Source organism: Zalophus californianus, chromosome 14, assembly GCF_009762305.2.
Source record: "Zalophus californianus isolate mZalCal1 chromosome 14, mZalCal1.pri.v2, whole genome shotgun sequence".
Classification (NCBI taxonomy): domain Eukaryota; kingdom Metazoa; phylum Chordata; class Mammalia; order Carnivora; family Otariidae; genus Zalophus; species Zalophus californianus.
The window spans coordinates 89,228,705-89,253,131 of NC_045608.1; positions in this window are offsets into that span (position 1 = coordinate 89,228,705).

The following is a 24,427-nucleotide window of genomic DNA, read 5'->3' on the forward strand; positions in this document are numbered from 1 at the left end:
CATTTTGATTAATTTGCTGGAGTGGCTCACAGAACTCAGAGGAATATTTTACTTGCCAAATTACTAGTTTATTATAAAAAGATATATAACTCAGGAACACAGATGAAAGACATGCATAGGGCAAGAAATGGGGAAAGAGTGTGAAGTTTCCACACCTTCTCCAGGTGCACCTCTCTTTCAGCACCAACATGTGCTCCCCAACCCAGGAGCTCTCCGAACCCCATTTTTTTGGAATTTTACAGAGGCTTCATTAAATGGGCATGATTGATTAATCATTGGCCTTTGGTGATTAATTCAACCTTTAGCCTCTCTCCCCTTCTTGGAGGTCAAAGGGTGGGACTGAAATTTCCAACCCTCCATTCACAGTTGGTTCCCTTGGCAACCAGTCCCCATCCAAAGGTGCTTTCCAGAAGTTAAGGTAACATTAACAAAAACCCAGTTGTGGAGGAAAGGAGCTTGTTATGAATAAAAAGACCCCCATTTCACCTTTATGACTTTGGAGGAATTTCAGTAACTGAGGACAAGAGACCAAATACTATGTCAAAGATGTTTCCATTGCTCTTGTGGCTCAGGTGTTCCAAGAACTTTAGGAGCTATCAACCAGAAACTGAAGGAAAACCAAATATATATAAGAAATATATTTTGGTCATCTGAGTGACCAAATGACCATATTGTGACCAAATCACAATATTACATAGACTAATAAAAGTGCATATACATATATACATGTTATATATGTTTGTGTGTATACTTATATAAATATTAGTGTAAGCATATAGTATATAAGGCTTTTCTCAAACTTAAAAGATACCTGTCTGTAGAAATGTATAAACCTTTGAAGGGGAGAAAAACATATTGCCCCAAAATATACCTCTGGCATATTGATTATCTTAAGTTGATTATTTTTGAAAGGCTGCAGACACAATAGAAGTTGCCCGTTTGTGAGGAAAAGTTACATTTATAAGGGAAATCGCTATTTGTAAGGGTGTTTCCCTCTCTGTACCAGGAAGAGGATAACTAAATCTCTAGAAACTCTTATCAGAGGGGAGGGCAAGGACGTAAATCCACATAACAGCTTTACACTTGTCTACTGTGCTTTTCCTGATTACCTCCATAATTGGCTCTTCCCACCCCACCCCCCATTCCTCAACATCTTTCCTTTGTCTTCAACTGGAAATGGTAATGAAGTTGGTGGCTTGTAGCACTTGGGGGAGTTACTCAGTTTTCCCAGGGCTCTCCCATGTGTACAGGAGGTATGCATGTTATTAAACTTCTGCCTGTTTTTCTCTCATTAGTCTATCTTTTATTACGGGGTGGAAGGGGGATGTCTCAGCCAAGAAACTAGAAAAGTAGAGGGAAAATTATTTTCCCTCCCTTACACATATGAGTATTATCTGGCTTGATGGAAGTATCTCACTTTATATCTTTGCCATGGTGTTGTTGGAGGAAAAGATATTTCTCTGTCTTTTAAGTTTCTTCTAGCTGAACTAAGAATCAGATTGACATGAAATAGATTAACAGGAGAAAATCAAATTTAATTTTGTACCTACTGGGAATCCACACAAACAGGAAATTCCAAAGACAGGCAACATAAGACTTGTATGATATCCTGAGCTAAGGAGAGGGGTAGGGGTCTGTGCACACAAAGGGGAGGAAGACCATTAGCAGGAAAATGAGAGATGTTTAGAAAACAAAGGTTGCCCTGTTATGCAGATGATTTCTTAGGTAAAGAGGAATCTCTGTTAATAACTCTCTTCCAGGTTCCACTGACAGTTGAGGGGTAGGTAAAGAGCTTTTCCCGAATATGCTGGATTTTGATTACTTTTAACTCAAAATAATTTTCATGCCAAAGTGTCCCATCTTGGGGTTGATTTGCCTTTGGTCCCTATGCTGTAAGTACAGCATCATCTTACCTTCCTGTCACCACTATTTGGTGGCATCTCATGACTTCAATAAAAGACTTGTTAACACAGCAAAACTCATTCTCTGAGGAAATGAAGATGCCTTTTAAGGGACTGATGATGAAATAGAAAGCACCACCAGAAACAACAGAAAATTAACAGGACCACATATACACTTTCAGAACGAACAGCTCCTTATTTTCATCTTGATCAGGGATATGCTATATAATGACAGTGATTTGAAAACAGCCATTTAAAAAATGGCAAATTTATTAGTGCCTAAATTTATACTCCTGAAGCTATAAAAAGCAGTGTTTATTTTATATATATATATATATATATATATATATATATAGTATCACAATAATGATGTTAAGGTTGCACTGGAAGCTATACTGAAAATCCACATCGCAAGCCTTGGTGATTTAATTTATACAGCAGAAAGACGTGTCTTTTTAAGGGATTAATGACAGAATTTCTTGCTCTTCAAAAATATGACATTTTGGTGCTTAACCTTATTAGTAAATAAGAGTCAACATTCTTCCTCATTTAAGAATACACACAAATTCCTTAGGCATATCCCCTATAAATGCACTCAGCCTCTACCACTATTACCTGAGAACCAGATCCAGTTCATTCTCAAAGAGGTTTGGACCCCATGAGGAGCAGAACAGAACCGAAGATACCATTTCATTGAGCCTCCTGAATCACAGGTCATGGCAGAGACCAGCCACCGAATATTGTGCCCTAAAGATACCCTTAGCATTTTCATGTTTGAACCCTGGGTATGTGACACTCACTAGTTATTCATAAACTGATCTCACACAGACTGTACTCTGGGAGCCCAATTTTTTGATCACATGAAATTAGGGCTAAAAATTTAGTATTTATCTGTTTCAGGGTTTTGATAATATTAAAATAGAATAATATAGGTAAAGTGGTCTTTAAATTATAAAACTACAAATGCTAACCATTTCTATTAGAAGCAACACCAACTGGGAAAAAAATGTGTATCTTCTTTAATCTCCCCACCTCTTTAGTGAATGTTTTTGATGAGGTTGATTTTAGAGCAGGATTCAATAATAAAGTAACAACAACAACGATAGTAGAAATGTTGAAGATGTAGAGTCTGCGAGTACTTTTAGTACTTTTCCAAGCAGAAAAATTTAGAGGTCCCTGGAAAAAGAAAGACAGAAAGAGCTTTGTTGACTTAAGAGGAGCCATTTTAGGCCCCCAGCTATTTTCATGATCTAGGACCAACTGGCTCTATGTGCCCAAGAGCAGGTGCTGCAGAACTTCCTAGGAGGCATTGGAATCACAAAGGAATGCAAAAACCTCAGGAGTTAAGGATTTTAAGGGACCAAAAGGAATGCCAAACCTAATAGTCTCTACAAGGCCTGGAAATAGCCTAACCGTATCAGCGACTGTCAATCGGTGGCAAAACTCCCAGTGTTGCTTCAGAAGTAAAAGTTTACCTAATGCACATTCTTGAGTCATTTTTGCAGGATGTAACCCCTTTGCTCACTCAAACACCAGGCTAACTGGGGCCAGAGAATTGATGACACCAACCCTTGCTGGTCCTCCTGATTTCAATCAACCAGCACCTGACTCTGTCAAGTTAGGATGAATTTTGCCTCAATTCTATAACGAACTCTCCATTGCAAGTCCCTTTGCGAATATGCATGCACCCTTAGCTTAAAACTTTCCCAATTTGGGGGGACACCTGGGTGGCTCAGTTGGTTAAATATCCAACTCTTTATTTCAACTCAGTCATGATCTCAGGGTCTTGGGATCGAGCCCCACATCAGTCAGGATCCACGCTCAGCGGGGAGTCTGCTTGAGAATTCTCTCTCTCTCCTTCTCCCTCTGCCCCTCCCCCCCAGCTCACACCCCCTCTCTCTCCAATAAACAAATAAAAAAAAAAAAACTTCTCCAATTTTGTTGTTCTGGGAGACACTGCTTTGGGAAATATCCTGTGTTCCTCTTACTTGTTGCAAGTGAAATTCTTCCTTCTTGGGTTGTGTCTTTTGGCTTGACACCCACCAAGAGGTGAACCAAGTTTCAGATTACACTTTCATAGACATTGATCTTACTTCATCCCCAACATAACCTACAGCCCATGGAGAATTCAGGCACTATCATTATCAGCATTTGGTTTTACAGAAGAGAGCACTGAGATGCAATCGGATTTTGAAAAATTTGCCTGAGAAGACTCATTAAGAAATGGGGCCAAATCTTGTCTTTCATCTGCCCCACACTGCCCAAATTCAACAATATCATATATAATTACAGGTCTTTGGTTCAGTGTGTAGGAAAGAAACCCTTAGACATATTTGGAAGTGCCTGAACACAGAAGCAGAGAGGATCACTGATCCTGATCATTTGTGATGCTCAGCCACAAAGGGGCAGGTGCAGGATTGCCTGGCATAAACTGGCCTGACACAACTTGGTGCATAGCTTCACCCTCCTTGCACCACAAATACACCTCTGAGGTTGTATTTGAGTTGTCTCCACTCAGAACAGAGGATTCTCAATAAATGTTGAATAAATCTAGCATGTTGAGGATAGGGGTAATTTCAAGCATTTTTTTCTATGATTTTGTTATACTTGAGAAGAAAGAGAAATCACTTAAAGGAAATTGATGTATGAGGCTCATTTGTGCCTTTGAGACTAATTTTTTTCATCAACAAAGTAGGGATGATAACACCTGCCAGCAAGAGGCTTTGCCTGGAAGGTGAAGGAGGAACCAAGCATTATCTCAATTGTTTTCCTCTGTCTTTTGTCTTATTATTTCAAAGTCGTTAGGTGGGTTTTTCCTTAGAAAAAACTAGGAAGAAGTCTAAAAATTGCCAAGGCAGAATCCATTCCTTTAAGCCTCGTTATCACACAGTGTAATTTTGATTCACATTATTGGGAGTGAACAGCACAAACTGAAAAGGTTTTCTTTAATCATTCAATTCATCACAATGTTCCCTCAAAGGAAAAAAAAACAGTCAATAATAATGTTCAAATGTAGCAATTGCTCAGAAGTAAAATACAAAAGTTCTTTTTGCTCCTTGTTCATTTAAGTATTCAGTTTCTCTTCTGAAAAACAACCTTTCTTTCAAAGCTTTACTTTGACAAGCATCCTCAAGATTGATGGAAAGAAGTAATCACTTAGAACTCTGTTTTCAAATCTCTTTATGCCTTTATTTTAAGGTTGCGGCTCCAACAGGGAAATAGAAGACACACCATTTAAATTCATTCAAAGGTTTAAGAAGGCAAAAGTTTTATTAGAGACTTATGGAAAAGAAAGGGGTGATTTTTAACAGACTAGAAAACAAAAAGAGAAAATTTGCCAAAAGCCCCTGGGTCAGAGTGGTCAGACATACATGGTTAACATGAAAATATATGAGACTCCATCCTTAAAAGTGAATGCATAGTCTTCTTAGAGAGGCAAAGCAAAAGTACTTTTTTTTTCAGCTTTATTTAGTATACCTGACAAACAGGAATTATATATGTTTAATGTGTACAACTTGATGTTTTGATATAAGTCCGCCTTGTGCAGTGATTCCTGCAATCAAGCTAATTAACATATCCATTGCCTCACATAGTTCCCATTCTCTTTCCTGTTTGTTTTTGTGGTGAAAATACTTAAGATGACTCTCAGCAAATTTTGAGTATATAATACAGTGTTATTAACTAGAGTCCCCATGCAGTATATGCTATCTGCAGAATTTATTCATCCTGCAAAACTGAAACTTTGTACCCTTTGACTGACATCTCCACATTGTCCCCACCCACCCACCAGCATTTGGCCCTGCCATTCCGCTCTCTGCTTCTGTGAGTTCAACTTTTTCAGAGCCCACATATAAGTGACATTGTGCAGCATCTGTCTTTCAATGCCTGGCTTATATCACTTAGCACAATGTTCTTCACTTTCATCAAAAGGCAGGCTTTCCTTTTTTTTTTTAAGACTGAATAATATTCCCTTTTGTTATCCATTTATCCATCAAACTAGATTTACTTTTATTGGCCTCTTGCAGCTACAACTCCATCCCTGCCCACACTAGACAGACATCAAAATTCTTAAAGTAAAAAAAAAAAAAAAAAAAAGAAGCTATTCACGATATAAAACCCAGGTCCCCATTACTACTTACTGTGTGAACTTGATCATAAGTGACTCCACCATTAACATGGGGTTGGAAACTTCCTAAGAAGTTATTATAATAATTATAGGAAAAATGCAAATAAAGTTCTTAGTGCAGGACCCTGCATGTAGTAAGTGCTCAACAGGGTAAGGACTACGGTGAGGCAAGTGATTATTCTTTATCTTGATTGTTGAAATTTGAGCACCCCCTCAAGTTTTGTGCCTGAGCCAACTACCCCCTATCCTCCCTCTAGTGACAGCTGGTGGTGTTCATAGATGTGAGATTATTATTATCATTATGACTAGAAAGTTTATCTTGCACGGTTCTATGTCCCTGCATCTAAGACAGGCCTCATATCAGGTGCTCAAGATATGCTCAGTAGTTTAGAAGGCTGATGAGGATGGAGCACCCAGCATTTCTACATCTAATTTATTTATTTTTTTAAAGATTTTACTTATTTATTCATGAGAGACAGAGAGAGAGAGAGAGAGAGAGGGAGGCAGGCTCCCTGCGGCACAGGGAGCCTGATGCTGGACTCGATCCCAGGACCCTGGGATCATGACCTGAGCTGAAGGCAGACGTTTAACCAACAGACCCACCCAGGCGCCCTCTACTTCTATGTTAAGAATATATGATATTTAAAGACTGGTTTAGCTATTCCTAATTCTATCTAATCAGTGACTTTGAGAGAATAAGATTTTATGCCATTTATTCATTCACTTCTATATTTTATAGGCTTTAAGATAAAGGTGAGTTTTTGAATTCCAAATTAAATAAAACTAAATAATATTCAGATTTGGAATTTCTATGGCTTTGTGATATACGAAGCAACAGATCATGCTCAGAATATTATATAAACTCTATTTGATTTGTTAATATAGGTCTAAAATGGCAGATAGTAAAAAGAAAATACATTCTACAAAAAATATTTTATAAATACTATAATTTGTGTATGTTAATATTAAAGGCTCACATTTCTTGTTATTTCTCAAATGTATTAGATTAGAATAATAGCTAAAAAGAATAAGTTTTTGATATTTGTAAATTTTAGAAATGTAAATTTCTCCAAAAAATACATTATTTACTTTTTTAACATTTAACTTTTTGCAAAGAGAACAATTTAGACAGAGAGCACAGAAAAGAATCTGCTTAGCAGGTTGTGAGTTACTGTAGACATAAAAAGTTTAAGAGAAAAATGTGGGGGTTTTTTGTTCCTATTTTTGGTCCCTTTGCCATCTGAACTTTCTTCAGCAAAGATTCTTGATGGCTATTTAAATTTTAAATAAAATGAAGTTTCCTCTTGCTCTTCATTTCGCATCTCCTGTGTCAGTATACACCCCCAGTAATAATCAAACTATCCTAATTGGAAAGATTTAATTTATAATAAAATCTGTGGGAAAGGCTATAGAAAGACAGTGCAAAAAAAAAAAAAAAAAGAGCTTTCTTAGAGAGATATTAAGTCTAAAGATTTAAACTTCATACATAATGGGCCACAAAAATGTCATTAAATTTGCAATATGACTGGTAAATTGGCATATGTCTAGTGAAAATGAGGACAGCAATTCTCATTACAAGTTCAAATAAGACAAATATGGGCCAGAACTTCCTGTTTTCACACTGGATGGTTTTTATTGCTCATTATTTATTCACAATAAGCAGGGGATGGATAGTAAATTGACCTCACCTTGGACCTTGGATGGCTTGAGATGTCAGGGAAGTGTTATGGTTCTCATTACAGGGAATAAAGAATCACAGATTATCTTCACTCCTGATACAGAGATAGCCGAAGATCAGAAGTGTAGTATATAAGGGTAAAAGTAAAAGTAGTTAAAACCCCAGAGTTTATTTTGATGATGTTTAAGGTCAAGCCATTTAAATAAAAAAAAAAAAAACCCTCTTTATGCTTTCCAACCTATTTTACAGAAGCTATTTCCCCTCCATGTCCCCTCTGAGTGTTTTAGAGTGGGTTCCTAGTGCTTGAACTTACTTAGAAGAAATGGCCCTGGGCCAAGAACAGAGGAATTTCTCAAAATAATATACACCCATGTCCCTTTGTCAGGGCACCAATCATTCTAGCTCTTTCTCAGTCTGGTCACCTTTATAGAGCTTTATAGAACATTCGATATCAGACATGGGAAAATTTTAACCATCCATTTCTTAACTATCACCATTTTTTGATAGACCATTATATTTAATAGAACTATTAAAAGATTTTACATTTTACAAACTTATCGACAATCAAATCACTTTCATAACTTTTAAAATTATATTTAGACGAGACTGATATCTCATCAGAAATGTGTTCAAATTTTACAACCATTATCTCTAAAGAGCAGTGCACTATGGAGGATACTGAGTATATTCCTCACCTGTGTCATTTACAACCCAGGACCAGGGCAACACATAATGGAAAACACAAAGGTCAATAAAAGGTAGAGATTTTCCCATAGACCCTTTGCCCCCACATTATCAACATCCCCACTGGAGGGGTATACCTCTTACAGCTGGTGAACCTACACTGACACAGCATAATCACCCAAAGTTTAAGACAGGGCCCATAGTTTACCTTAGTGTTCACTCTTGGTGTTTGTTGTACATCCCATGGGTTTGGACAAATGTGTAATGATGTGTCCCCATCATTAGGTGCCATACAGAGTACTTTCACTGCCCTAAAAATCCTCTATGCTCCACCTGTTCATCCCAGCAACCTTCACCTTTCTATCATCTCCTTAGTTTTGCCTTTCCCAGAATGTCACAGGGTCGGTACTGGGCAGTATGCAGTCTTCTCAGGTAGGCTTCTTTCACTATGTAACATGGACCTAGGGTTTCTCCATGCCCTTTCCTGGCTTGGTAGCTCATTTCTTTTTAGTGCTAAATAATATTCTAATATCGGTATACACAGTTTATTTAGCCATTCACCTACTGAAGGATACCTTGTCTGCTTCCAAGTTTTGGAAATTATAAATAAAGGTGGTATAAACATCCATATGAAGGCTTTTATATGGACATAACTCTTTTCAACTGCTTTAGGATAAATACCAAGGAGTGTTATTGCTGGATTGTACAATAAAAGTATGTTTAGTTTTATAAAAAAAAAATATATCATCAAACTATCTTTCAAAGTGACTGTACCATTTTGCATTCCCACCAGCAAAAAATGAGAGTTCCTGCTGCTCCACATCCTAACCAGAATTTAATGTTGTCAGTGCTCTGGATTTGGGGCATTCTAATAGGTGTATTGTGCTGGCTCATTGTTGTTTTAATTTACATTTCCCTAATGACATTTAATGTGGAACATCTTTTCATATGTTTATTCACCACCTGTCTATCTTCTTTGGTGAGGTCTTTGTTAAGGTCTCTGGTCAATTTTTTAATCATGTTGTTTTCTTACTGTTGAGTTTTAAGAGTCCTTTGTATATTTTGGGTAACAGTACTTCATCAGACATGCTTACTCTAGTAAATTGCCTTCATTGCTGACCCAGTAGTTTTGGGGATGAAACTTGGCAGGCTGATGTGTTGGCTTGCAACAAGGATAAAACTTCAGACCTTACAACTCTTGACCACAGCTACTTTGAAAAACTTGCAGTACTTCTAACCTGTGAAATTTTTTTTATGTATGCATATACGTGGGTTTATACTCAACAAAATAAACACCACTGTGCACCAAAGAACATACACAAAAATGTCCACGGCAGCTTAACTCAAAATATTCCAAACTATGAACAATCAAATTATCCACCCACATAGAATAGTTAAATAAGTTGTGGTATATTCATACAATGAAATACCACCCAACAAGGAAAATAAGTAAACTACTGACACCTGTAAGAATATGGATGTATCTCACAGATGTAATGTGAGTAAAAGAAATCTTACACAAAAGAGAATATACTGTATGATTCTGATTCCATAAAATTTAAAATAAGGTAAAACTCATGTGATGAAAACGATCTGAATAGTTGTTGCTCCTGGTGGGGTGCACTGACTGGGATAGGATAAAAGAGCCTTCTGGAGTAGTGAGAAAGCTCTGTATTTTACCTGAGGGAAGTGTGCATTGATGTATACATATGTAAAATGTCATACAACTGTAGAGTTTAGATTTCTGTACTTAATGTTAATTATAACTCAAGTTTTAAAAAATCTAAAATGGAAAAAAAGGGATGAAAATGCAAAGAATGTCCTTGAGACCGTTTCTTGTCTGTCAAAAGTTTACAAGTTTGATAGCCTGCTATGGATAAGCTATGAGGACGAGGTGCTCCCACATATGCCTGACAGCGTGCAGAACAACCCAGTGGCTGTGCAGGCTAATTGGCAACGTCTATCACAGTTACAGACGTGCATGTATCTGCCTCTTTACCCAGACACCCCATTTCTGGAATTTATCACATATGAAAGGATGCATGTATAAAGTCATTTATTGTTGCACTGCCTGGAGACATCCCAAATGGCCATGCCCAGGTAACTGGTGAAACATACCCTGAGCACTCCACACAACAGAAGAGTACTCAGATGTAAAAGAGATGGAAAGCTCCCTGTGCATGAACATGGAAGAGGCTCTAGGAACAATGGTTAACTGAGAAAAGCAAGGTTCAGAGCCCTATGTTTAAACATGCCATTCATGTTTAATAAAGGGGAAATAAGAGTATCTTTTCTTATTTGCTTTATTTGCACAAAGAAACCCAAAACAACACAGAAGGATGGGGAGGAGAGGGTACATGGGGTAAAGACAGGAACAAGATCACTCAGTGTGCGTTCTGTAACCTTATGCTGATCTTAAAACCATAAGAATGTGTTACCTCTTCAGAAAACTAAGCTAAAATTTTTAGATGGTGCTAGCTCAGATGGCTATATGTATTAAAAATGAAATGAAATTAGATCCCTATCTCTTACCATACCAAAGGAAGGAAGGAAAGAAAGGCGGACAGAAAGAAAGAAAGAAAGAAAGAAAGAAAGAAAGAAAGAAAGAAAGAAAGAAAGAAAGAAAGAAAGAAAGAAAGAAAGACAAAGAAAGAAAGAAAGAAAGCAAGCAAAATTGCAGAAAGAAAAAGCAAAATTGCAGAAAGAAAACTTTAGGGTTTAAAAGGAAATATAGGAGAGCATTTTTATAACATAAGAGCTAGGAAGGATTTCTTTAAAATATATAGAGACAAGTCAGACATGAAGGACACTACTGCATTAAATTTAAAATATATGCAGAAAAAAAAGACACCATAAATAAATTGAAAAGCACAGATTGTGAGATGGTATTTGCAATGCGAATAAACCACAAAGTATTTTTACAGAACATTCATAAACAGCCCCTTCAAACCAACAAGACATAGACAAACAACCCAGGGGAAAAAGTGAACAAGGTACCCAGAAGGGAAGACACCTGAATGATCAATAAACATACGGAGGAGAAAGACACTAGCGTAATCATCTGGGAAATGCAAGATAAAAGTGAGATACTTAAGACATCTGTCAGATATGTAAAAATTTTAAGTATGATAACTAGAAATATTGATTAAGATGTGGGAAATGGAATTATACTTTGTAAAATGATACCAAGAGTTTTAGGCAACTTGATAGATCTGGCAAAGTTGAAGTTGACTTTTGGTCCAGCTGTTCCACTCTGTCAGTCTCACCTAGAGAAATTCTCACAGATGTGCATAAGACACCCCTCCCCAAAAAGCGAACACAACTTAACTGTAACTCAGGAGACAGATAAATAAACCATGATTTATTCATTCAGTGAACCACTGCACAGTGGTCAAATTAAGGTACTAAACATACAAGTATCAACATGGGTTAAAGACATTTGGGGATCAGAAAAGAAAAGCCAATTTCAAGAGGATATGTACAATATGGCGTCATTTGTGTGAAAATTTCACACTTGGGTTTACGCAAAATCTTTATGGGTACATAAATATGTGATAAACATAACAAGTTGGAAGTAGGCTTAATACAAATCAACGTAAAAATAGGAATCCATTTTGGAGGAAAGCAAGCTAATGAGATCTGGTCACCCATTCAACAAGTGTGTATTAAGGACTTACTATGTGCCAGACACATAGGTATGAGAGATGCCATGGTGAAAAAAACAAATTCAGGAAGTTTATCTTCCAGGTCCAGGGATGGGAGAGAGACAAACAAAAAATATGTGATGATCTCAGCTGTTTATATATACAATGGAAAAAATGGAGCAGAAGGAGAGAATGTCAGTAGCAGTGCAGGGGATATGTGTGGGAATATCTCCCAGAGGATGTGCCATCAAGCAGGGATCTGACGGAAGAGACGGAGGGAGTCAGTGAAGATCTGGGGAATAGCCATTGAGACAGAAGAGTCCAGAGCAGGAAATGAGCTTGATGTGCTCAAGGAGCAGTGGATAGGCCAGGGTCGTTGAGAGGCAGGAGGCCAGTGAGGCCAGCCACTGGTCCAGACCGTGTTGGGCCACTGTGACCAAGGTGGTAGCCACTGTGACCAAGGTGGCTACATGTGGGTACATCTGTGCTCTTGACCCCCATAGACCCGTCTGTAAGACCATAGGCCTAGGATTCTAGTTCAGTCTTCGAGCAAGACACCTGACATCTGTCTGGCTTGGCCTTATCATCTGGAGACAGACCCCACTCCGAAGGGCTGCCACTAGGATGTGTATGCCTAAAGCCCCCAGCCAGATGCCCCTCACAGAGGAAGCATTTGGAAAATGTCAGCTGCAGGAACCGTGGCCATGTCGCTCCTTTAGCCAAGGCCAGATCAATACAAGGGGAGAATTACAAGGCAATCAGACCTAAACATGCCACAGAATACCCTCTAGGAAGCAGGTCATGTGTGATCACATCCACGACATTTTCACGCAGAAAGGACCCTGAATTTGACCCTTGCTCTCTCTCTGTCTGCTCTGTGATCCTGAACAGTCACTAAAACGTTCCCAGCACTAGCTGCTTAATCCAAAAATGAAGATACGATCTGCCCTATCTCTTCTCACGGCTTTGGGGATCAGGAGGTAAGGGATATTAGAGCACTTAAAGAGCAAGTGGGAAAGCATGACTGCCTCCCCTGTCAGAGTTTTTGCAACAGAATGCTCAGAAATGCCTCAATCGCATCGACAGCCAGGTGAACTCAGCACTGACCTGAGAATCAGCAGCTACAGGTCCAGTTCCCGCCTTCCCCACAGAAATCCCAACATGGCTTAGAAATGCCCTGAACTTCTCTTATCTCCCCACCCCACAACCAGCTTTTTGTTCTCTCTCTGCAAAAGAAATATGTAATTCTCAATATCATGCCAACATGAGGAGAGACCTGCAACCATTTGCATGATATGCCAGGAGCCAAACCTCTATAACTATGAGATTTGGGGTAAATTATTAAATGTGAGAAAAAAAACAGGAGAAAAGTGAATCTTCATGTGTAGAATAGTTGGAAGCATTAAATGTAATAGTTTGGGTGGAACGTCTTGGGCCATTTTTAACACATAGTAAGTTCACAATGAATGTGTGCCCCCTTCTCCTGAAAGCCTATGGTGATCCTGTCTTTCACCATGTTCTCCGTAACCAGGGATTACTCTTTTCTTTAGGTTAGGTACCATAGCTCTGAGAATGCCTTCTTAAAACCAAAATGAAATACCAACACACACCTACTACAATGACTAGAACGGAAGAGCATGGTAACAGCAAACACTGACAACGCAAAGCAACCAGAACGTTGGTAAGCTACACGGATCAAACCGTGGAGAGATGACTCACAAGGGAAGTATGAGTCCATCAGTTTTGCCGTCTTAGTTTTCAACCTGTTCATCTCATTCCTTTTTAGCATTTGCAGTGACTGGGAGCAAAAGCAGAAGGGCATGACGTTTGATGCTTTTGTAGTGGGGGAAACACGTTCCTTTAGATTGAGCAAGGAAGGCTCAGATCACAGAGGAACAGATGAGTGAAGGGGAGAAAACCTTCATGGTACTTTAGGTACCAAAGACAAGAGACAGCAGGGGGGAGAAATCCAAAGGGAGGAGAGGAAAGCCGAGAAGGAAGGCACCCAACACCAACTTGACAGCCCAGATGATCTATGAAGCATCCCCCGATTATGATGATAAGAAAACCATTAAGCATACACAGTCCTATGTTGAAGATATTTTTTGTGCACAACCCAGAAAATAAATGACAATTTGAAGAGCTTCACTTACATATGCATAGTGCTTTATGGCTGACAAAGTACGGTGTACATTAATTTCCGAATGCTCTGAATAATGGTTATTATTTCAGTTTTATAGGTGAGGAAACTGGAGCTTCCACAGCCTCAGTTACCCGTGATCAAAGAGCTAGTAAGTGGCAGCGATATGCTCGAACAGCCCTCCAATCCTAAACCAGGGATTCTTTCTTCTGTGCCAGTGGTTCTTAACTGGGGGATGATACTGCACTGCAGGGGCCACCAGCAATGTCTGAAGACATTTTTTATTGCCACAACTCGAAGAGGGTGGTGAGTGATGCTCCTGTCATCTCGTGGTGATGCTCCTGTCATCTCGTGGTGGAGTTACACTCTGATAGTGTAACAACAGCCCTATAACAAAGAATTATCCATCCCAAATATCCATAAAGCCAAGTTTGAGAAACCTTGCTAGCTTCCCAGGTATATGTTGCAAAACTGGTATTGTAAACAGCTTTTTCTCCAACTTGGAGGCAACAGTAATAGAAGTATAACAAAAACAAATGAATTTTGCCTCTTCTTCCCTTTCTTACTGGTTTTGCCATCACCCAAGACCAACGCTGATCTCTGTTTGCTTCTAACTTCACGTCACAGCTAGTCGCTGGTGTGTGGTTGTACATACTACCGTGGACTGTGAGTCAGTCTACTGATCAAGATAATAGTAGGTATTCAGTGGAACAAAACAAATAAACAAAAACTAAATAGGAAAACAAAGATTAATTCCTCATTCACATTATATGTCCAAAAAGTGTTGGTGGGGTCCCTGTTCCACAAATCTGCAGGGACACCAGAGGACTCGTCATCTGGGAACGGAGCCTGCAGCACACGGATCCCTCAACTGCATGATAGGAGACAGCTTGGAGGCAGCACGCTAGTTGATCAAGACTCCACAGCCTACCATCCAGAACTAAGAGAGTACAGGGAGGCTGGAAATAAACATCGGGGAGTGCTTGGAATAGAAGTTGCCCCCTCTGCTGTGGAGAATACCCTGCACTCACTCTTTAGAGATGGTAATTTAATAGGAGATGGGCATTTCTAGGAGGATTTTAAGCACAGGAATTCTAGAAGAGGGCAAGAACTGCACACAGACTTCTTCTCAAATGCAATTCTGACTGCTGCAATGGTTTGTGCTAAGCAGGATTCAGGCTGAGCCCCAGACCAGCAGGTACTTGGAATCAAGGTCGAGGTTAAGGGCACTGTGCTTTAGGCTGCCAGCTCTATCCAAGACTTCTGCCCCAGCCACAGGTTCTCAGATGCCCGCAGACAGCTTCCCTGCAGACCAGCTAGCTACAAATTCAGGCATGCCCGTGGATTCTTTCAGGTTTGCTAATTTGCTAGAACGATTCACAGAATTCAGGAAAACACCATACTCACAATCCCAGGGGTTTTTTATAGCAAAGGGATAACAATCAGAGCCTGATAGAAGAAGAGACACTACCATCCACGAATGTCTGTGTCCCCCAAGTTCATGCTGAACCCCCGCTGAGATGGTATTAGGAGGCAGACCTTTGGGAGGTGCCACGGTCATGAGGATGGGGCCCTCATGAGTGGGATTCGTGCTCTTACAAAAGAGGCCCCAGAGAGTTCCTCACCCCTCCCCATGTGAGGACATGGGGAGCATCAATGGTCCAGGAAGCTCTCACCAGATACTACATTGGCCAGTGCCATGGTCTTCGATTTTCCCAGCCTCCAGAACTGTGAGAAAGAAATTTCTATTGTGATATGCCACCCACTTTATGGTGTTTTTGTCATAGTAGCCCAAACAGACTAAGACACATGGGGTGGCATCTGGAGTTAGGAAGGTTCCACGCCTTCAGGACACCTGACCCTCCTGGCATCCGTCTATGGCAATATGCACACAGAGCATTAACACCTTGGGTCCCCTGAGTTCGGTGTCCAGAGTCTTTGTTGGGGTTTCCTCAGACAGGCACGACTGATTGAATCGTTGCCCATGTGGCTATCCAACGTGCCTTCCCTCAAATCACATGGTCAGTTTTTCTGGTTTGGCAGCCCCCATCCTGAGTCATGTACCTAGCATGAGATACCAGGTATGGTCAAGGAGCCCACCATAAATCATGAAGACCCTCCTATCACTCGGATAATTTCATGGGTTTAGAGGTTACCTCCCGGGAGCCAGGGACCAATGACAGACATCCTTTTGTGTAAAGCTTAATTCTTCACTAAGCAGCAGGAAATACGAAGAATGTTGGTAATGATTTTATTATTAATGAGTTCACATATAAATAATTTCATAAAGAGTTTATTATCAGTGATACTATTTACTAAGAGCAAATTATGTGCCAGGTCCTGTGCTAAATATTTTCTACAGGGATTTCATTTACTCCTCATAAAAACCTTGGAGGTGGGTATTATTTGTTGATGGGGATACTGAGTTTTATAGGGTAACTTGCCCACTTATTGTTAGAGGAGGAGCCGTTGAAACCACAGGCCTGACTCCAGCACCCGTGATCCTAACCATTCTGCTATGTCGCTGTGACCAATGACCACTGTTCATCTTGGGCACAGGAGTGGTACACAGCTACTGTGCCTAAGACAGGTTTCTTGAAGGCAAAGAGTGGATGTGTGAGTTTTAGTTCCCGGGCCCACACGAGCCCCACATTTGCTATCAACTCTGCAGTCAGTCTCCCCCAGTCCCAACCCCACAGGATCTGAGGGGACGCCCCCCCCCCCCCCCCCAGCTAACAGAGTTGGGACATGCTCAGAGCTGAGGAGAAGGGCCTCTGAACTGATTAGCTCAGGCCACATTTGCCATCATCTTTGGTCCTGAGAGTTTTCTAGAGGTTGGCATTAAAGACCTCCAGGATTGCTGTTTAAAAGTTGAAGTATTTCTAAGAGTCCCTCCTGGCTCAAGCAGCTATTTCAAATCTCCTAAAAGCAGCGAATTTGCAACACTGGGAAGCAGCCCTAGGTTAACTGTTTACTTCGGACAGAGGCATCAAAAATGAATCCAGGGGCATTTAACTGTTGTTCATTGGACACTAGTGGTCAAATGTGCCCAAGCTGGGATCGATGCTCAACAAAGGAAAGCGGTCCCAAAGACCATCACTGTGGTGATGCTTAAAAGGAAGCTGTTCATAGTCAAGACTCAAAAGCGTATCTTTCCCATCCTATTTTCAAATCACGATACACATTTTAAAAGTTGTACTTTCCTCAAACCCAGGCACAGCCACTCCAAAAACTGTGCTTTTGTTGCCTTCCGTCCACAGGTTGCTGTATTTCTCAGAATTTCTGATTATGCAAAACTCTGATTCAGTCATTCCATCTCAGGATATTGTCAGAGTTTCTTGGAAATAGTCATTTCCTGACTAACTAATGTAAGAATAAAAATTGGCGAAGGTAAAATATGGCAGGGAAGACACTGGAAATGTGTCTGCAATAAATTCACAGCCCTGTTCCAACTCGCACGAGACCTATTGCAATGAGGTTCTCAGTGTTTTCTGTATCCAAGATAATGTATGATCTTACTTCATGTTTAGGATTCACTGGAAGAGTGGCAAGAGTCATGAGAGGGGTCTGGTCTGGTCTGGTCTGGTCCCCTTGGATTAGGTGGAAGATTTCCATGAATGCTACTTTCAGTAGAAAGCTGCAAGAAACAGTAAAGGGAGCTTTAGATTCAAAACTAGGGCTCTGAGCATCAGAATTAGGACTCAAGGAGGAGGGTGGCCTGGCAAGGACAGCAGTGAAGGGCGAGAGAGGAGAGGCAGCGCCACTAGGAGACAGCGCCCTGCTGTTAGGAAGGCCTGGGTCTGAGTGGGTCGTGCATACCTTCCCCTTTCACAGCCCATGCATCTGCCCCTCACACACCTGTCCCTTGCACACCTGCCCCTCGCACAGCTGCTCCTCACACAGCTCTGGGGAACTTGCCGCAAGCTCTCAGCTGGGGCAGGGGGTGCCAGGCTCCCCTGTAGGAACATGAAAACTAACTCAGGGAGCAGCTGGGAGGGACCCGGAGGGAGGAGCTGCAGGAAGCCTCCCTGGGGCCATTCAAAACTGACCCTTTATTCTCAGTAGATGCTGGGGGACCACAAATGCCTGGCTGTCAGTCCCCCGAGACAGGCGGGTTGGAAACGAGACAACAGCCGGAATAGTCAGGTTGGCAGGTGTGTAGATCAAGTCCTTCCAGGGAGAAGTTGGAGGCTGAGGGTTTCTCCCTGGAGTGAGCTAGAGGATTGGGAGTCCTGGGGAGTGTTAACATCATGGGGGATGTCTGAGGTCCTTCTGCTTGTGGGGAGATTGCTCTCCAGTGGCTGAGGGAACGGTAATGGTAGGAAGAGAACCGAGCAAACGTACCCGCAGCGCAGCCAGGAAGGGACCGCACGACCATGGCAGCGGGAGAGCCTCCAGGACCAAGGCTGAACCCACCTCCTGGGACCCATGTGCGGGGAGACGGAGAGACAGGAGAGTCCCCAGAATCCCACTGACCGACGGCCACTATCATTGCAGAGCACTCTATTTCCCCATTACGGGCCGCACCTTGGGCGACAGGGCTCATCCAGAAGAAAGAGAATGGAACAAGGATCAGTTAGATCCCAGACAAGAGGTTTCTTTTGATATAACTCATTGTACCTCTTTTATTTCTTTCCCATGGGAAGAAAGGGGCACATTTAAAAACTGCTATTTTATTTTATTATTTTATTTCCAATAAACACCTTTCCTCAGAAGCGTTTGTGGTGGGTTGAATTGTGCCTCCTAAAATGATACGTCCAAGTTCAGGCCCTTGGGACCTGTAGAATGGGATCGTATTGGAAAACAGGATCCTTGTAGATGTGCTCAAGTTATAGTGAGGTTACAGGAGATTAGGGCGGGCCCCAACCTAGTGCCTGTTTCCTTATGGGGGTGCGGGGAGTTTCAGGCGTGGAGACACAGAGGGAGAAGACCCAGTGAAGGCAGGGTCAGACTAGAGTGTTGGGTCTAGGAGAAAAAGAACGCCAGGGTGGCCAGCGACCCACAGAGGCCAAGAGAGGCATGGAACAGATTCCCCACAAGGAAGCAACCCGCCTGACTCTTTAACTTCAGACTTCAGCCTCCGGAACTGTGAGACAATACATTTCTGTTGTCTTAAGCCACGCAGTTCATGATCATTCTTCATGGTGGCCCCAGGAAACTAATACAACATCATTTAAATTTTTCTCAAAACGCGTAAATTATAGGGTTTATGAAGCATATCAGTCATCACTTAGGTGAATTTACTGCTCATACTTGTTACCTATCGTTTTGTCACTTATTTTACCTCTGTTCTCTGTAATTTCCGTCTCTGACCCAGTTGTCACTATGGCCTCGGACAGGGTACTTCCCCATATCTCTGTCTCTCTATCTCTCCCCCCATCTCTCTCTCTGTCTCTATCTTTCCCCCATCTCTCTGTCTCTGTGTCTCTCACCCTTCTCTGTGTCTGTCTCTCTCCATCTCCCCCACGTCCCCCATGTCTCTCTCTTTCTGTCTCTCTCTCTCCCTCTGTGTCTCTGGCTCTGGCTCTCTGTCTCTGTGTCTACCTCCCTTCTCTGTGTCTGCCTATGTCTCTCTGTCTCCCCCTCCCCCTGTCTCTCTGTCTCTGTCTCTCTCTCTCCTAGCACCATGCCGCATGCTGAGTGCAGGGGCGTGAACACAGTGGGCTCAGCCCAGCCCTCAAACAGCTTATCCCTGGAAGTTCTTCCAAGCAGTATCTCTGTCTCTTGGCTGGGGGTAGAGCATTAAAAAGTCATGCTGTCTTTATTTCTAAAACAGAAGAGAAAGCACCTACATGACAGTCCTTTTATCAACAGGAAATAGATGGCAACTGCTATCTTTTTCTTAAGATATTTTCTTTTGAAAAGAAGGCAGGTGAAGAAATATTCAAATCAGTAACAAAGGAGTCAAGAGGATCACTAGACCGAGGCGGCAGTGGGCATGGCCCCTGTGGGCCACCAGCACCTACCAAGTATTTACTTGGAGTAGTTTACTGGGCACAAGGCCCAGAGGCAGGAGAGATTCCAAACAGATCAGGAACTAGCTGCTACTTATAAGAAAGTCATCACTAATACAGAAGGAAGAATTCCATCAAATTAAGTTTTTCTGAACTTGAGATGTCCTTGGGGACACAATAAACAAATGAAAAAGATAACACATGAGAATACTCACAGGAGAAAACCAAAAAGAACAAATCAATATGTACAAACCCTTGCTGATTTGGGCTAACTGAAAGGCCAATATTAATTAGTGAAAGGTCGGAAATATAGAACCTAACCTAAAAATATTTGTTCATTACTCTCAAGTTCACTTGGAAGCACACACCAACCTGCGCCTGCCAATAACAGGAACTGGAAACCAGTATGCCCAGTGACTTGCTGGATCTAGGAGAAGTTTCGCTGAATCTGGGTTCTAGAGCAATCCAACAGTGCGTGGAGAGAGTGTGGTGTGTCCCCAGCAAGAACCCAGGGTCCAGACCTGGAACGAGGGGCTCCAACAGCAGGGTTCCAGGAATCTCACACACCTCACCGAATAACCGACGCCATGAGGCAGGTGGGAGTCCAGGCCCGGAAGCTGAGGCTGGGTTCCAATCCCAGCTTCCTTCTTACCAGCTGCATGAATAAATGTGGGCGTGTGACCTGACTGCTCTTTGCCTCCACATCCTCCTCAGTGGACGGCACGAGGGTAGCGCTCTGTCCCACGGGACTGCTGGGAGGCGCACAGAAAGGGTGCTGACTAATGTTAGCCACTTCTTCCACCACACCTGCAATCACCGCCTCTGTGAGGCCCTTGTAGCCGAGGCTGGACAAAGAGATCCAGCCAGAGCAGTGACTTTAGTAACCCCACGGGTCTGCAGGCCACAGTCGCCCTTGAGCCACCTGCAATCCTAAAGCCTCCACCACAGAACTGGACTCCCCCGACCCCTGCCTCCGGGGCACTCTCATCCAATCTCCTGGCAGAGTAAGCAACCCATGGTTATCCCAACCAGGGCAAAGCTGGCCCACTGTGCACCACCTGCCCCCCACGTGGCTGGCCCCCAACAGAGGCCACCAGTCAGCAGCGAGGGTAGAATCTAAATCTGCCACGGTGTGGGAGCCATGCTGACCGCTCATGCCTGGCCATCATGCCCAGCACCTTAGCCACTCTATTCACAGCCCGTTCTAAAGCACCGGAGCCAAGCACAGAGGCTGGCTGATGCCCACAGAACAGGCCCCCTTCCTGACAGGTGTCTCCAGTGTTGTGTTCTTGAGTGCCATCAGCATTTCTCAAGGTGCTCACAGGGGTTCCCACTGCCGTGCGATCACTGGAACCCTCTTCCTCTGTGGATGTGCGTCCAGTCATCATCCTCCACATCCCTCACCAGTAGCCAAGCCTTCTGGCACAGGCCAAAGTCCGCAAACATACAAGTACCTGGAGCACATTCACCCCATCCAAAGGGGATGACAGAGCTCCCCATGCTGCCCCTGAGTGAGGCCGCAGTGTGGCAGCACCCCATTCTCTTCTAGCACCGTGGTATCAAGCCTACTGTCTGGGAAACGGGCCCAGTCCTTCCTCCTTGGGTGAACCCCAAGGCCACAGCTGGAAGCTGAGCTGTTGGTGTGACAGAGGTACACCACTGCCCAGGCCTGCTCATGTAACTGACAGGGCCTCTAGACCTGCTCCAGAGTGATCTCCAAAGAAACATCCTTAGTGTAGAATTGGATGCTACACCTGCCTGGCCCGCTGGCTTGACAGATCTGACAACACCCAGATCCCCATGGGTGCCTCCAGCCATGCCTTCGGGCCAGCAACACAGTGCCTTTCAAAGGGGGGAGTAGCTCCCTGCTGCAGAAGGTATGCTTGCGCTCCAGACCTCAAGGGGTCTGCACTGACTTGTCTGTCTGGGGATGAGCAGATCTCTACTCAGCACCTTCCTCCACCATGGACAGCTCTAGACCCATCAGACTCGCCGCGTCACACAAGATGTGACCATCCACAGAGCAGATTGCACTGCACCTGGACTTGCTGCAAGGCTCAATTTTGTTCCGGAAAACTTTCAGATCTGGAAGCATTTGAATCACCTGATAAATGGGTGGAAACAACATTCTGCTTCCAAATGCCAGAGAGCCTTACCCAGCAATATGCCTCCCTCTTCATAGTAGGGAAGGTGAATACAATCACTTGCCATTGCCATTTATCTGAAAGAGGATAAGGCAATATGCCCCCAACAACTGCACCTAAAACTTCATGGATGTGGCAGGCCACTGACTCTGCATGGAGTCCATCTCCCACCTCATGGCCTTTGTGTCTTCTTGTGGTATTCCAGGGTTCTTAAAGGCACTGGCGTTTGTCTCTCTCACTTGGGTTCCCATACTGCTTTATTAAAGGGTATGTCCTCTGAGCCTCTTCAAGGAACATAATTTCTGGTGATAGATTTTCTGCTCTCACATAATAAACACATCCCCACCACTCTTCCACCCTGAGCCTTCCTTCTGCTCCTTTCTCAATACTGCAAAAGGCATTCAGGTTTCTCAGGCTTATTCCTGTAGTGCATTATGTGTCTCGGCTTCAAGGATGTATTCCAGAAGCACCATGGGACCTGCCCCACTATTCCTGGAAGGATGCTTAATCACAAGGCAAGGCAAATGCTCTCATGACCATAATCATCTGTTACCTGCAACTTATTCGAGTTCACCACAGTGCAGCCTTCATCATCGGAACACACATGATCCAGTTCTAGAACACCATCCCCACCACCACTTTCCCCTGGGCTTTTCCAGAAAGCAGACCCAGACATACCCCACTGCAGATACTATTTGGAGACACATGATCCCAGAAACAGAAGTGGAGGCTGAGAAGTATGGAACAGGGAAAGAAAACTAACACACAGCTGTGTTTTTGAGCTGTCCATCATGGTGGACACGAGGCTAGTTCTGAAGAATGACATGGAAAGTGCCTCAGAACAGTTCAGAAAAGAGGAAAGTCTGTCCACCAGCTCAGACTTCATTTGTCAATTGTGATCTAATAGGTCACATATACCTCTCTACTGTTGGGTTTGCACCTGAGCCCCATGCCTCAGCCTCCGAGAAGCCAGGGAGTAGAAAGAGTATGTCATGAAACCATGTGAAATTTCGTCAGGTTACATTGTGTGGAGTGGCTTCCAGCAATATGAATGGAGTAGAAGATGAGCAAGCAGAGGATGTGAGGCACAAGCCATGTCTGACCTAGAAGTATAGAAGCTTAGAAATAAGAAAAACAAAAAGGCAAAAAAAGTTAGTGATAGTCTTTTGGTACCATCCACTTCTCATAGCAGAAGGAGTCTATTTGTGGACCTAGATGCAACAGATGATCCTCATGTGCCATGAAAATTTGAGCATGTGACTGATTCCCGTTCTCTTAATTCCGTGCTCACCATTCTTACTATCTAAATATAATTTGGTCTCCACGTGACTCAGCTTCAGGAGAATGCACTAGAGAGAATGTGATTTTCTTGTCCTTATGGCAATTACAATCTTCATTATAAATTAATTAGGGCAATAGGATTTGATACATCAGTCTCTTGTGAACTATGAGACTGAGTCAGCAGTCCCAGGGCCAATAACCACAAACAAGATTGACTTTTAAGACTGAAATGCCCTCACTGTGAGCAGGGAGAGAAGTGGGAAGAGAAAAATTTTCAGGGATCCAAGTTACTAAGGTTTGAATGAGCCTGGAGGAAAGGGGCTAGTAAAATTGCATTATTTGATTTGATCTGTGTCAATGGACTGTTAAATCTTCAAAAACTGCAATTTATAGCATTCATAGAGAATGACTCAGTCTGTCATTAGGCAAAAGCCTCCTTTGAACTTTGTAGGTAAGGCCCAAGAGGAGGTGATTTGAAGTATAAAATGACTCCAGATAAGAACTGTGGTGTGTGTGTGTGTGTGTGTGTAGAACACTTAACACAAGATCCACTCTCTTAACAGATTCTTAAGTGTACTCTGCAGCGTTAACTACGGGCGCGCAGAGCTCTAGAGCCAATTCACCTGGCATGACGGAAACTTTCTACCCACCCAACAGCAGCTTCCATTGCCCTCTCCCCTAGCCCCTGGCATCCACCAATCTACCCTCTGTTTCTGTGCGTTTGACGACTTTAGATACTTCAGTAAGTGGAGTTGTCCAGTACTGGTCCTGCCATGTCTGGCTTATTTCAGTCAACATCACGCCCTCCAGGTTCATCCATGTCATCCCAAATGGCAGGATTTCCTTCTTCTAGTGCTGAATGATACCCCATTGCA